Source organism: Atractosteus spatula, chromosome 11, assembly GCF_055471065.1.
Source record: "Atractosteus spatula isolate fAtrSpa1 chromosome 11, fAtrSpa1.hap1, whole genome shotgun sequence".
In the NCBI taxonomy this organism is placed as follows: domain Eukaryota; kingdom Metazoa; phylum Chordata; class Actinopteri; order Semionotiformes; family Lepisosteidae; genus Atractosteus; species Atractosteus spatula.
In genome coordinates this window covers 3,859,659-3,874,122 of record NC_142716.1, presented here as the reverse complement: position 1 = coordinate 3,874,122, position 14,464 = coordinate 3,859,659, and the positions used below count along the sequence as shown (strand labels likewise).

At 39.2% G+C, this 14,464-nt stretch overlaps 1 protein-coding gene across 1 annotated transcript in view; it reads left to right on the top strand.

The window, feature by feature from the left end:
- The window catches only part of ak5 (adenylate kinase 5), a 62,394-nt gene that overhangs the window by 20,147 nt on the left and 27,783 nt on the right, over positions 1-14,464 (top strand). The gene's annotated exons all lie outside the window — the stretch shown is intronic.

Genomic DNA, 14,464 nt, shown 5'->3' with positions numbered 1-14,464 from the left:
GATTGTTGCAGATTTTCCCTGGGAGCTAAAGTGGCAGATTCCAACAGTCCCCACCCCAAGGGTAATGCACTCAGCTACTGCACAATTCATTAATTCTGTAGCAGCAGCGGCATTTCTCAACTCAAGGCTCCAGTGTGTTGTAACTCTTTAACACTTTACGCCCTGATCAGCAGACAGCATGCATGCAGCATCTTGTATTTTTCAAGAACATCAGTGGAATTAAAGCATTGCGACATTTAGCCTAATATGATGGAAAAGATTCCACGCTGGCGAGGTCAAGATGTATATTTTCCTGTCCCCTTTTGCACAGCAAATGGACTGGAGAGGCAAGGCAGTGAAATAAGCGATGTTTAAAGTCCTCCAACGTAAGCCCTTTCCTCCGTCTCATCTCTCTCAACAATGTCTGCTGTCCTGTACCCGGGTACAGACACCATTCTCACCCTGAGATCTCCAAGTAGCCAGATCTTTTAACTTTAGTCAAGTAACAAAAGTGGGCCAACAGTTGCCTTTGTGCTATTTGTGATGGGTTGTTCATCATGATCAATGTACTGTATAAACAATCAGAAGCAAAATGATAGTTTTTATATGTTCTACTATGGATTAAATGTTAACATACAGTACAAAATATGATCCATTTATTTAATATGTTCATCACTAAACATCCCATAAGGTAAGGATAAGGATAATCATTCTTAACCCACACGTTAAATGTGTAATGTAAATGCTGGATTTCAGCACTGAAAATCTTGCATTTAAAAGTGCTTGCACGCTTACCATATTCATCCACATTCTCACACAAACACTCACACTCACCATCATACACTGCCCACCAAAAAGCAATTTGTTTCTGTAAGGACGAAACTCATTGAAATGGAAAGGATTTCTCTAATCCTGATGAGCTAATTTTTCTTTACAAGGGAAGCAATAAAAGGCTTTTCTTATTCCAGTTAGGCTCTGTTTATAAAGCTGAATCGGTTATGAAGTATTTCAACTGGTGCAATTTCGCTTTGTCCACCAAACTGCCACAGTGAGTTAGTGATGAAGTCGGCACCTGGTGATGTTTTCGAAGCCTCTCTAAATAGACTTATTGTACAACAGCCGTGTCTCCAGATAACAGCCGCCTTTCTCAACATGGGGTCATTCTTAGATAAACATCCATGAGCACTTTTGACTGCTGTGACCAGACTGGAGAGGAAAACATTGCTGAATTAAGGTTTGTGCAGATTAAACAGTTTTCAGTCATCAGTACCAGCCAAATATAGCGTTTCTTCAAATACAGGTGTGTCTGCCTTCTGTCATACTGTGTGTGAGGGGGAACACGTAAATATTGAGTACTTATGAAGGCATTAGGACTAGATGAAGATCCTGTATTTTTTCTAACTTATGCAATTGCTTTGTGCATTTGCTTTGGGCTCTGCAAAAGTAACGTGATTCAGAGCTCGATTAATGTTTCATATACCGTATGCTGCCCTGGTTTCTTGTAGTCTGGAATCTCAGGGGCTTTGAAATCACATTTGTCATGCAGCAGAAAAAATAATACAAATTTGACTCTTTTTTTTGCAAACGGACATGTTAGAAAACAGGACATGTGTGTTAACAGAAAAACATGATATTTTCATTCCCCTGCAATTAAAATTACAAGCCATTTTTTGCACTGGATTTTACTCCTTCATCATACAACCTATACATTTATTTTCATCTCTTCAGCTTCTCTTCAGTTAAGCTACCTATTTCCTTACAATGGAGTCATCTAACTGTGTGCTTGATTAAACCTTTTACAGATAAAACAAGGGCAGGATATTTCACCTAGAATAAATACTGAAAACAGGGTGCTGATTTCCTGTAGCTGGCCAATAAAAAGCAGTAACCTCTATACATTTATGTACTGTAAATATTCTTCCCATGGAAGATGAGAAAGTTAAGGATTCTTGGGCATGAGAAGAAAGCAATTAGGAAAAGGCGAGTTTGAGTCAGGAGGTAGTGCATTACATATGCAAGAAACATGCCATACCGTCACCGATACAAACTGTGAGTTATCTGCAAATTATTAATACCCAGACAGCAGCAGGGCCAAGAATTTTAGCAGCATCTGTTATCTTAACAGAAGGCTTCCTGTCAATAGGATCGTCTTATTCTGTTGACCTAATTCTGTGTCCATGAGATACAAACTGAAGCAGCTTCCTGCAGAACAAAGGCCCTCTCTGACACTAACCAGATGAGTCTCTTGTTTTGTAGTTTTTGTAGTTTACATGTCAGCATTTTGAATTTTTCCTTTTTTAAATAAAAAATGGTCTAAAAATAAAGGTCTGTTTAAGAATTCTAAACTCTTATTTGTGCCAAAGGTAATTATGTTAAGATGAGTTTTTTTTCCCAATACCTACCTGTTAAGGCTGCTACTGTATGTGGTACAGTGGTCAGGGTTCTGGACTCAAAAGGTTGTAGGTTTGTTTCCAGCATGGGGCACTTTTGTACCCTTAAGCAAGGTGCTTTGTTAAGATTGGTCCACTGAGATGCCCAGCTTGATAAATAGGTACATATCTGGATAATAGTATTTGCCAGAATGGTGAGTATTCTGTAAAATAGCTTTTCTTTTTCTATATGCATTTGAAGTCAGTTCAATCGTTTTCATAAAGACCAAATACCCATGCAGAGACCGAGACCAGTTGTATGTCTTGTAGTTTATAACTCTGTCCTCCTTAAAAAGCAGGATCATTTAGCTAGTATTTAAATATCTTATGGTCATGTGTTACACAGTGAGCACAAATACCTGGAGTAATCCAGGAGGAAAGAAAGCCAATGATAGCATTCAAAAAGAAATTTACTGCATTTCTTGGATTGTGGGTGTCAGTCATGTGATTACGAGTCAAAAAATGTGAAGTTTTAACTCCTAACTGGCTTGTTTGGCCTGAGTTTCAAAACACTTTTCTTTTTGAAAAACACCTTCAAGTAAATGTATTAGTATTATTACTCTGCATGTGTCTCAGTAGACCATGGAAGGAGATTTTAAGAAGTGCTTTTACAATATATCATTTAGTGACTTTTTATGTTGCATCACATGGAAAACACAGCACGATGGTGAGCATCTGTTCAGGTAATAGTGGCCCTGGCATCCCTGTTGAATGGCATCTGACCAGCGGGAGGTGCTGGGACCGAATGAATCACCAACCCCTTACCAGCTCAGAGTGATTGTACACCATAGTGGAGCATCAGTGAACTGATCTCCAGGCCCAATTAATGGGAAATAAGCATGGAGACTCACCAATCCAGCACACAGTGAGAACTCATAACTGGTGCAGCATTGCTCTTCTGTCATTATCAGGCTACCTCATGGGGGCTTAGTCATTACAAAAAAAATTACTTTTAAATCATCAGGTTGCTTGAATACGATTTACTTTATTTACTCATCGCCTCCAGGTTGAAAGGAATGCATTATGGTACCATGGCAGTGTGGAAAAGAGTGTTCTGAACTCTAGTTCATAGATTCTATGACTCATTAAACGGTTCCCTGTAGGCCAGTGTATAGAACTGTAAGGAGTCATGCGAAACGTGAATTTTAAATCCACAGAGTGAAATTTGGGCATTAGGGCATTAGGATCACGAACAGCTAGTTTAAGATGGGAACCTTTTTGATCACTGTACCAAAATGTGTTTTTTATACCCCACTGTCTGAAATTGAAGTCTGAGTTAAAGTCCTTGTGTATTGTTGATATTGTTATGGATTTACATCCTGCACAGAGGAAATGAATGCTAAATTGGAAGCACTTAACTTGATGCTTCACCTAAAACCTCACAATCTGAGTTTGACTGATGATCTCCACTCTGACACGTTTATCAGCCTGACGAAACCCAGCTTGTGTCATGTTTCCCGTCATCCCTTCATAAGGACGCACCCGACCTGCTGCATTTTCTGAGGAACGCCTGTCCCTGCTCTTTTCATGCCTTGCTTCAGCAGGCACTATTGCCGCTCGGGAGGAAGAGTTTCTACAATACAATACGCCTCCAAAAAAGCGAGAAAAAAAACAACAACAGAAAAAGCAATGAAACAAAAGGTGGTCCTCGCACCAACGTATTCCAAATGAGCTTTCAGCGAATGTTTTTCACCAGGGCGTATAAAGAGGGTTAGAGCAGAGAGACATCCTCAGTGTCTGCAGGGGGCAAGTCATTATTTTGTATAGTATTGAAATCTCACATGAACAAAGAAGGAGCTTCAAGATGATGTAAAACCACTGCTCAGAGCTCCCCTGCTCTCACCCCAACACACGCTTCGTACTTGCCCACGTTAGAGGTTGGAAACGTAAAACCACTCTAATTAGAGGTGGAATGTGTTGCACAGTCTCCAAAGCCCTGACTCAATCATGAGACAGTGGGGTGCATTTATTGAGAGCGTGGCCTCAAAGTGCAGCTGGTGCACTGGCTTATATTGCTGGTGCAGAGAAAAAGGCATGGAATGAAATGTCAGTGTGACACCCTGCACATACTGTAGATAAAATATTCCACAAAGTCATTACGCCATTGTTGAATTTGTCTGAAAAACATTATCGTTGCAGAGGCTGATTAGATTCTTTAGTAACCAAGTCAAATATAAACAGTTACTGAAATGGTATTTTTTACTGACAGTGGCTGTGTGCCACATGGAACACCTGTCACTTTATTATTGACATTTACTACCTGACAGAGCAAGAACATCTCATTTAAAAATTCGTCACTATTTGAACAACTTTTCTTTACTGTCAGACTACAGGCTAGGGCTACAAATGGTTACTGTTTCTGACTTTTGAAAGCTTCTAAAGCTTTTAAAATGTTTCGGTTGCTCGATTACAGATGGTAAAATGCGATTCATTCTGCTACGGGATTTCTTGTTCAAGGGCTAAAATTCAGTGGAAGATCTTTTATCTATTTCTCTGGAGGATTGATAGGGGTATTGACGTTTTTTTTTAAATTTTGCTAATGATTCAGAAAATAATGTAATATTTTAGAATCCATTAGGATTGTCATTTTTGAACAGAACTTCTTTCAGTACAGCTTAAAATAAATTGAATTGGCTCGTGCTTTTAAGCCATCTACTGCCTGTTCAGCCCTTGCCTGAGTCACCATATGAAGTGACCTGTGGAGGCCTTCAAAGCTTCTTTAAAAATTTTTAATCTAGTTTAATCCTTTAAAAGGTATCGGGCTATCTTTGTAATTTGTTTTCAAACCATAGCCTTTAGAAGCTACTTCCTTCTGCTTTCCTGAAAAAAAAACAAGCGTGAAATGGCTCTGAAAAGACTGTGCTCAGGGTTTACCTGTGTGAAATCCACCACAATCTGGTGTGTCTGCAGAACATGGCAAAAAACACCCAGACACAAAAACACTGAAGGCCACACACCCACCAGGTAGATGGAACTGAGTCAACGAAGGACAGGGGCAAAGTTAAAAATAGACAAGTGTTCACTGTAAAAAAATAGGGGTTAAAATGTCAATCTAAGATGTTGGTTTTCAATCATTTCCTTTTTTAATTTAAGAAGTAAAAATTCTTTTAAAATACATTTCTTTAAAAACATCTGAGTGAAGAAATATGCTTGTGTTTGAAAGAAATAACAGGCTGATCACTGTTGAGAGCGGAAGGACTGAAATCTTCACCTACTGTATAAGACCGGATTGCACCAAAGAGTTTAGTGTGCTCTCCAGGGATAAATTATCCAATTTTAGTTTGTCTGGTTTGTAACATTACTCCTTACAGTCAGTGCAGGTCTTTAATGGCTAACTGTTCCACAATGACATTTCCCTTGAGCACTGGTGCAGATAAAATGTTCAGTTATTGGTTGCTTTATTGACTTTCTTGGATATCAATCACTAGATATTTAGTTTACAGAAGGGAGAAGTGACAAACATTGAGGATGGGAGATAATCAATATGATTCTCTCTTCCTTACATTCTCTAACTCTCTTGTCGCTGTAAGACTTTCTTCTTGTCAGACTATGTACAATTCACTTTATTCCTTTAATGCTTCATATGAAAGACAAAACCTTGTCATTTATTAACTATTACTCTAGACTTTACAGCTATAAATCCAGCTTTTACTTTGTTCATTAAGGCATAGATGAAATCTGATGACAGGTATAAAACAAAGAAGCAGCCCATAGACATTAAAATCAGCCTATAGGCACCCTGGCAAATGACTTTGCTGAGGAAGGATTATCTGGATTATGCATTCAGATTGTCATCTTTAATTTACCGGGGCTGCTGTAAATTCAGGTTCAACAATGAATATGGTTTTCCCAGTGGTATTTTGAGGTCAACGTTAGCTATATGTACAGTATGGAAATTGTTAATTTCATGAAGGATACTGAAAGCACTGCATACGTCTACAGGACATGTGCTGTAATAATGCCCCTGGGGGGGATCTATATAAACCAGCCATAGTCTGGAAGAGTTGAACTGGCTGCAGGTTGGAAAAAGAAGGGAAGCTAAAAGATCTGTAGGTTTGGCTTTTTTTTTTTCATGTGCTGGCTGACCTAGTGAGAAAATCTTTGTGCTGCCTGTCTAACTTTGGTGGCTAAATGCTATTGTTATGTTACTATAGGAGTATAACCTGAGGAAATGCCCTTTTGTCTGCTTTCACGCAAAGGAGGTGCTTTCCTTTTGTTTCACTGTGCAGTGTAACAAAGCCTTTTGTATAACATTTTGGCCAAACAATAAAAAAAGAGTTGTTTTGGAAGGAATCCCAGGGTGTAATTTTTCTCCAAGCCAACTCAGGGTAAATAGAGTGAACAGACAGTGGAGTCTGTTAAGATTAACAGTTTGCTCTGGTGCAATACGTTGCATGGCAAAAATATGAGTGAGGGCAATGCATTGGACTGGTGTGACCTTGTAAAAGATAATGGGTACTACCCACCCCTGGAACAATTTTCCAGGAATTGTTAGAGGATCACACAGTGTCAAGTGACTGTAGAAGAGATTTTTCACAAAGCCATCAAATCACTGCTTGAACCAGGAAAGAATCAGACCTCACTGGCTCAGCTTTCTGAAGGATTCCTGGGGGCAGACCCCTGCACGGTCTTGTCTTTCACAACACATTCACAGAGACTGGTTTGCTATTTTCGCCAGTTTATCCCGTTCATCAATGTTAATACTTAATTCAAAATTTGGTATTTAGTATTAAATTCATCTTGGAGCTCGGTCAAAGAGGCTAGAGAATGAGCATGTCTTCTGCGCCATCTCTCTGTGATGTAGTGAGAGGTGGCTTGGTGAGAAAGGCACCATCTTGGCTGAGATCTCAAGACTAGTGGTATTGCCCTGAGCCCGGCTGGCCGTCTGGTGATAGGGAACACCTGCAGTATGATGAGCACAGCTGCTCTCAGTGAGTAATTAGGTCTGAGAGGGAGTGAGATCCCACATGAGGGGAAAGGAGCTATAAGGATAGTCTCTGTGTGAAATTAGCCACTTCTTTGGGCTAGATAAGAGTCTTGTAAGACCAGTTAGGAAGAAAAGGCTTTCAGCCTGTGTCTAAGTGTAAGAAGGGAGGGAATGGGAGCTCTGACAAGGAAGGGATTGGGCAGATTTATTTCCCTGTGGGACCCGATGAGAGAAGGACCCTTGAGAAAATACAGCTCAGGCTCTGCTGAGGAGTGTTGCAGGTTCTGCACACACAGGCTACATGGTAGCTTGTTCGCCAGACCCAGTGGGGATGAAGTGGCTGGGCATCGCCTGGCAAGGTAACAGCGTATCTTCCACGCAGAGATGGGTTGTCTCAGAGAGTGTGAAAGGATGGAGGCTTTCCTGGCCAAACAGGATCTACCAAGAAAGTTTGCAAGAGGGTGCTTGGTGCAGAGTTGAAGGTAATAACTTAAAGATGGATAACTGGCCAACCCACAGAGTTAAACGAGTTGAAGACTCCGGTGCCTGGGGATTAATGAAGACAGTGAGGAATTAGTGAGAGTGACGGGCCGGTGTAATAGAGCCAAGGGAAGACCAAAGACCAGCAGAAGGAAGTGGGCTGTGCATTGTTCTCTGGAGGGTGTCCAAAGAACAGGACAGATCTCTTAAAAAGTTGGCATACTGAAAGTTTTGGGATGTATAAGGACTATGTATGCCAGCATTAGTCACACTCACTTTCTGGTCAGATATCACTGTGGATGGAATTGTAATCTGAAGCAGACATAACACCAACCCCATTCATTTTACATTGTGCTCTGTGCCTTGCTCAAAAAATATAATATTCTGCATTGCCCTGTACTCTGGAAGACATTTCCAAACATGCATCAGGCATACATTAGTACTGTACATGCATGAAGTTCACAGACAGCTGCAGACATAATTATTGGCATGCAGCACACTGAAGAGCATAAACTACCACAAGCTAAGATGAGTGGGAATGCAACAAGTTTGCATTTTCATGACAAGAGCAATACAGTTTTGACAGTTTGACAATAATGCTTATTCACAGGGAGTGAGGGCACACAGGAATTAAATTGTGAGATTTGGCTGAACCTGTGTGGCTGAGGGGGCAGCTTCCTGGCTGGAGGATGAGGAGGCTGAGACCCACTGAATAGCAGGGGGGTGGACCAAGAGGCAGCTGAAAAGGTGAAAAAGGAGTGGGAAGGGAAGCATAAGACAAATGCAGAAAGAGAGGTTCATTCATATCATTTACAGCTTTCAAGAAATGAGGTCAGGAATCGGTATGAGTTAGGACCAGCTGGGGTGGAAGTGATTTAGCTGTCATCATCCCCCCTGAACTTTTATTAATTATGACTCCATTCTAACCAATACACCAGTGAATTGCTTTGTGTTCAATACAGAGCCCTGGTACAGATCTGCAGCTGTACTGCACAGTTCTTTAAATCTCTCTGAAAAGTTCAGTTTAATGCTGCCCTCAATTAATTGATAATTGACCGAGCAAACCATTAAAGCCAAATAAAACTACACCACAGCAGAGGGGTATTTGCCCAACTGGGACTTAAAGGGTGGAAAACTCGAATGATTAATAGAGGGTTTTGAAAGCTTTGTGCTCCAAAGCAGAATTTGCTCATAATGTCTTGATTGTAATTATACATTTATAAAGAACTGAACTGAACTGAAGCCGCCAATCGAGCCAGAGACAATATATGTGTGGAAAAACAAAAATCATTAGTATGCTTTTGAGTAAAAATCCATTTTAAAAAGGGCTGTGTTTAGGGGGAGTGAGAATGCGGAGTGTCCTGTGGGCGTTTTTAAAGCATGGACTTAGCACTTTACACAATCACAAGACAAAATCTTTTACTTCAGAAGAACGTTATGTCCTTTCGTGCTCCGTCAGTTGTTTTCCCATTTCAGTGTCACATTTGAAATAGTCTGGCATACATATGTGTGCACTGTTTGTCTTTTGGTGGATGTCATGTTACATCTTAGGCACCATGGCTGAAATACAAAAAAAAATATGAGTTATGAAGTTATTGATCCATTTTTAACCATGACTGAAGTGAAGTTATTTGTCTTCCAACCCAGAAGCCATGATTGCTCTTGGATAATTTCACATCCACTCTATGGCACAACAGGCTTGCTCAGCATTTACCTTCAGACTCGCCACTAATAAATAATGCTGACATGAAATGAGCTTTAGGGCAAAAGGAGACTCAGTCTTCACAGTTTGTGCTTTAATTAATGAAGACACAGCTGTCATGCAAACCATATGGAATGACAGGACACTTCTGTACTCAAGTAGACTTCAGCGCTGGTGACAGTAATGCTTACAAAAGTGCTGTTTGTGTTACCCAATTAAATTACTGCTTCACTTCACAGTGCTTTGGTGAACAAACAATGCAATAAGCAAGAATAAATCGATAATATACCATTGCAGAGCTTTCAGCTGTTGAAATGCATCATTTGAGGAGATTCAGATGAGTGGATTGGTGCAACAATATGATTTTTCACAGCTTGCTTCCCAATAGGAAGCAACAACTCATTCAGAGGTGATGAAATGAGACATATTTGAAGAATAACTGAAAAAAAATAATGTCTACTCGTAGCAAAAAAAATATCCCTGCCTTTTTAGGTTATTCTTTTTTGATTCAAAAAGGTATACAAAAATGTATACTCTATAAATGTATGTGTTCTTTATTAAGTTTGAATTTGATCCCCAAAAAACGTAACAACTAACTTTATGATATGTTAAAACTAACAGTATCTGTAAAAGTAATTTATTGTTTCCTCATGTGAAATATGCCTTTGTCCAAAAGTTTTGGAAAGCTAAATTTTTAACATGAAAAAGCATTACATATTGCACAGGCAAAATAGAGATGTAACAGGTTTACAAAAGATTTGATATAACAGGATGGAAAGTAAGTCAATCAAGTCTAATTTTCCCTCTGATCCAAATGAACAACTTAATTAATTTAGTATACAGTAAGCAGTTTGCTTACATGAAAGACTTTATTACATGTTATTAATTATTATGTTATCTATTTAAGTAATTCTCAATATTATAATTGATTGAATAAGATAAATCAGTTTTTTGTTATCAAACATAATTACATGGTATTGTCATGTTATATTACAATCATTTCATCTGTTTGCGCATAAGAAATATATGGTATGTAACAGTGGGATTTCACAAAAAAGTATACATTTCATTGTGAATAAATATCTCAGGTAAATGTGGGAGGAAATTCAGTGCTAAGTTGCAGCAAGGAAACTGGTTTGTACTGAAAACAGAGAAATTAAATATTACAAAGGAGGAGTGATGGGAAATGGAGTATTTCAGCTTGATGTGTTTAATTATAAGTTTCAGGAGTGATGAGAAATGTTTCAGCTTCACATGTTTATTATTTCTAGGATTGATGGAGAATACAGTACCGCAGTTCAGTATATTTCATTACGATTTTCATTGTAGTTGTTACTGATTGCAATTTTATAAAAACTAGACAAGTGAAAAATGCTTTTACTGTTGTTAATCTAAACAGTTTTTCAAGGGGCAGGCTAGTCGTGGTGAAGAAAAGACACCGGCATCAATAATACTTGGACTTTCCTAATTGCTTTTGTTCAATATTATAGCCAGTGTGAAGACAATCAATTTATTAGTTTGTGAGATGGAAGACTGGAATTCACAATCTGAAGTACAATTACTGGGAGTCTCATAAAGAATCAGGATGAAATTAAATTAGGCTCTGCGCATCGTATGCTACCCCCAACAGTGCAAAAGCTCAGTCATGGTAGCGTTGATTATTCAATAAAGCCCAGTTTCCTGGTTCAGAGCATTAATGCTTCATCATACTGTATCTTTCATATCCTTGTTTTAATGAGGCCTTGTATTATGTTGTCATGTGCACATGCAGATTAAAACAGAGCTACTTGGTGTTGGTTTTCAACACTTACACAGATTTGTATTAACTTTGCCAGAAATTAGACCTTTTTGAATTGGCATACTTTCATTAAATGTAAATTATGAAGTAATAAATTGCATAACAGAACCAATTGCAGATTGCTGATGTTAAATGTTATTACTCTCCTGGGAAATACAGACTGAAGTTAGCTGCACTGCCCCGATGTAGTCATCCTTCCTCACTTTGTTCACCTCACAGTACAGTATGTTAGTAATTCAGTGGAAACACTTAAAAAAGTGATATTTACAGTAAAATATGATGCCAAAATATACAGTAGGTCTAAAATTGCACGGGATGCCGGAATTGTCATTAATAAAACAAATGAACCAGTAAGCGAGACTTCATGCAATTAAAACCTGTCTATATTATAGTCATTTGTTTTCAAAACTTTATAAAATGTGTGCCGCAGCTGTTGAGGAGATAATTTTAAAACTGTGTTGCAGTACTGAGCCTCTGCACAATGGGTTTCTCCACTCTTAATTAGGCTTGTGATTTTTCGTCCGAAAAAGAAAACAAAGCTGTTGAATATTTTATCTTCGTGTGGCACAAAATCGCTTAATTCGACTGTCAATTGTACAACTTCACTTATTGTTAATTGCTTTTTTTAAAGCCTACAAGCTCACACTGAGAAAAGAGTTACCTTTCAGCGCTTTGTAGCGTGACACGCTGAGAGGTTCCAACACGGGCTAGGTGAAAAACGCAGCTCAGGCTACGATACGAGCCTTGGAGACAGCAGACACTGGGGCATTGCTGAGAAGCATGTGTGCTTTCAGTGAGTGGGATGCACAATCCTGAGTTGTGGCATTCAAGGAATGAGGAATGATTGGGCGTCACACTGAAAGAGCAAAATCCAGGACCTGAATTGTAATTTTTCTTTTCCCCACTCACCGCATTTCCTGTCAAGGAACTGTTCAGGTGTGTCTGCCGGGCTGCTTGTGAGTCGAGATCTCGGCGTGTGAGAAAAAATGCAAATGCTAGTAGAACTCTGCCAGACTGAATCCCAATTCCCTTTTGCTAAATTGACCCTTAATTGATCTCTAAGCCAGTGCTTTCACTCTGTCTCTCCTGGTTGATCTGCCCGTGTGAAACTGGTCCTTACAGCATTGTTTTATATTATTTCTTCAGGCAAGATACCAGTAACCAGCAACTGTGGGGGTTAAAAATTGCCTTGCTCAGCCACAAAAGGCAATTCCTCCTCTCTTTTATTCCACCTTTGAGTCTTATTTTTTCTCCTGATAGCAGTCTACTGCATCATGGTGTCAAAAAGTGCTGAATTGCAATGCTAAATAAAAACACAAGTCTTGCTAAGCTAGAAACATAGGCATAGAATGACAAGGCGTTTCTTTTCCCTTCATGAAATGTGATGTGAGGTCCCATAGTAAAAGACAAGCCTCTCTCCAGAGGCTTTTTAGACTCAGGTCGGGCTCTGCCGTTGCTAAAATCTGGAAGGTATCTCAGGTAGAAGTCTATATTCACAACGTTGTCACTTGGACATGCTTGTAAAGTGACAGAACTTGGATTTGGATTTTGGGATTCCCTTAGCTTTGTTTAAGCTAAACATTCAAGTGACCAGTGGTTCTATCTGAATTGATCTTGATCTGCCTCTTGATCTGCATTTGTGGTTCAAAGGTGCCACTTTTGAGATTCATTAGCTGACATGGGCTTCCTATGCGATTGGCAATTGACCACGTAAGCCCTTGAAAGCACTGCTCACCGCATGATCCATCACAGACATTGGCAGGCACGTCTGCTAATTGGGCTTCTGCAGAGCAGGGAATGATAAAGAGAACAGGAAGACCTGCTGCCACCTCACACATTCATGCAGGTTTGCTGAAATAATGAATGAGAAAAGAAAAACAGCGTACATTTATAAGATCCTTTCGGGCTTAATATATATTTCCTCATTCATAAAAAGCAACCCATTGATAAGAAAAAAACAAGGTCATTTATATTGCATTTCCAGCTGGTATGTAGGGTATGTACAGTACGTACCTAGAGTGGTTTGTAGGGTGAATGGAAGTCCTGTGTTGTGTAATGTTTGTACAGATGCTTGAGTCACTGAGTTTTTTTAACCCATCTCATTTTTTCAGAACTATAAAACTTACATTCTGACCTTGCTACAAATTTATTTCTAAATTATACAAAGCCTTATTATTATTATTCTAGCCTTATTATTTAATTGCTCTATTGTAGCATGCAAGTTACAAGTTACAAGGTGAAAAAGCATTGCATAGACTGAACGAGCAGGGAAGTACTGTATGAAAAGCTTCCTGCATGATTGTCATACAGATTTAAAAGAAAGCATTTTAAATGACTGTTTAGGCTTTATTACAACTAAAAGTAAAAGTTCAATTTTCGGTTTCCTGTGGAAAGGGTATCAATAATATTGAAATTGTTGAAACAGAGACAGTATCTTTCATGGTGTAATATGTTAATGAAATGTATTACATTTCTGCCAATATAAAACGCATTTAAATGTCAATATACAGTTTTAATCAACTGTCTAATAAGGTCGGATATTCATGTATAGCATGCAAGTGAGCATGAAGTTAAAAACATCAGGTTCATTGTGTTGCATCGAGATTCTCTTTAAGATCACTGAAGCCACATTATTGACACAATTAAGAGATACATCCAGAAAAAGAACCTAATCACAAAATGATTTTTATGTCATCAGTATTTTTAAGTGTTTCCTGAGGCACTGAGTCTCTAATTGGGCAGCAGCTTCTTCAGCATTTCTCACGCAGAGGGGATGCCAGCTGTGATGGAGGAGCAAGTTCTTCTCCACAGCAGCAAGGTGCCAGATTGCAATGTAGCCTTCTGCTTCTGTCTGTTGTCAAGGAAACCACCGTAGGTAGCAGAAGTCTTCAGCATGCCTCTGTCTCTTCTGATGCTTTCTGAGACTTATTTAAGCAGTTTCTGAAACAGTAGAATCCAAACCTATTGATTGTAACATGCGCTGTAGTAATCTACAGCCGAGACCTACTGAGGCAGTGAAACGAACACAAAAATGCTCAGCTTCTGACAAAACAGAGCCCCGGCGAGCTGTGCCAATACATTGTTTCTATCAGATCCTAGATGCACATCTCCTCCGTCTTCGAGGGCCAAAGTCCAGCAGGTGTTCTAGG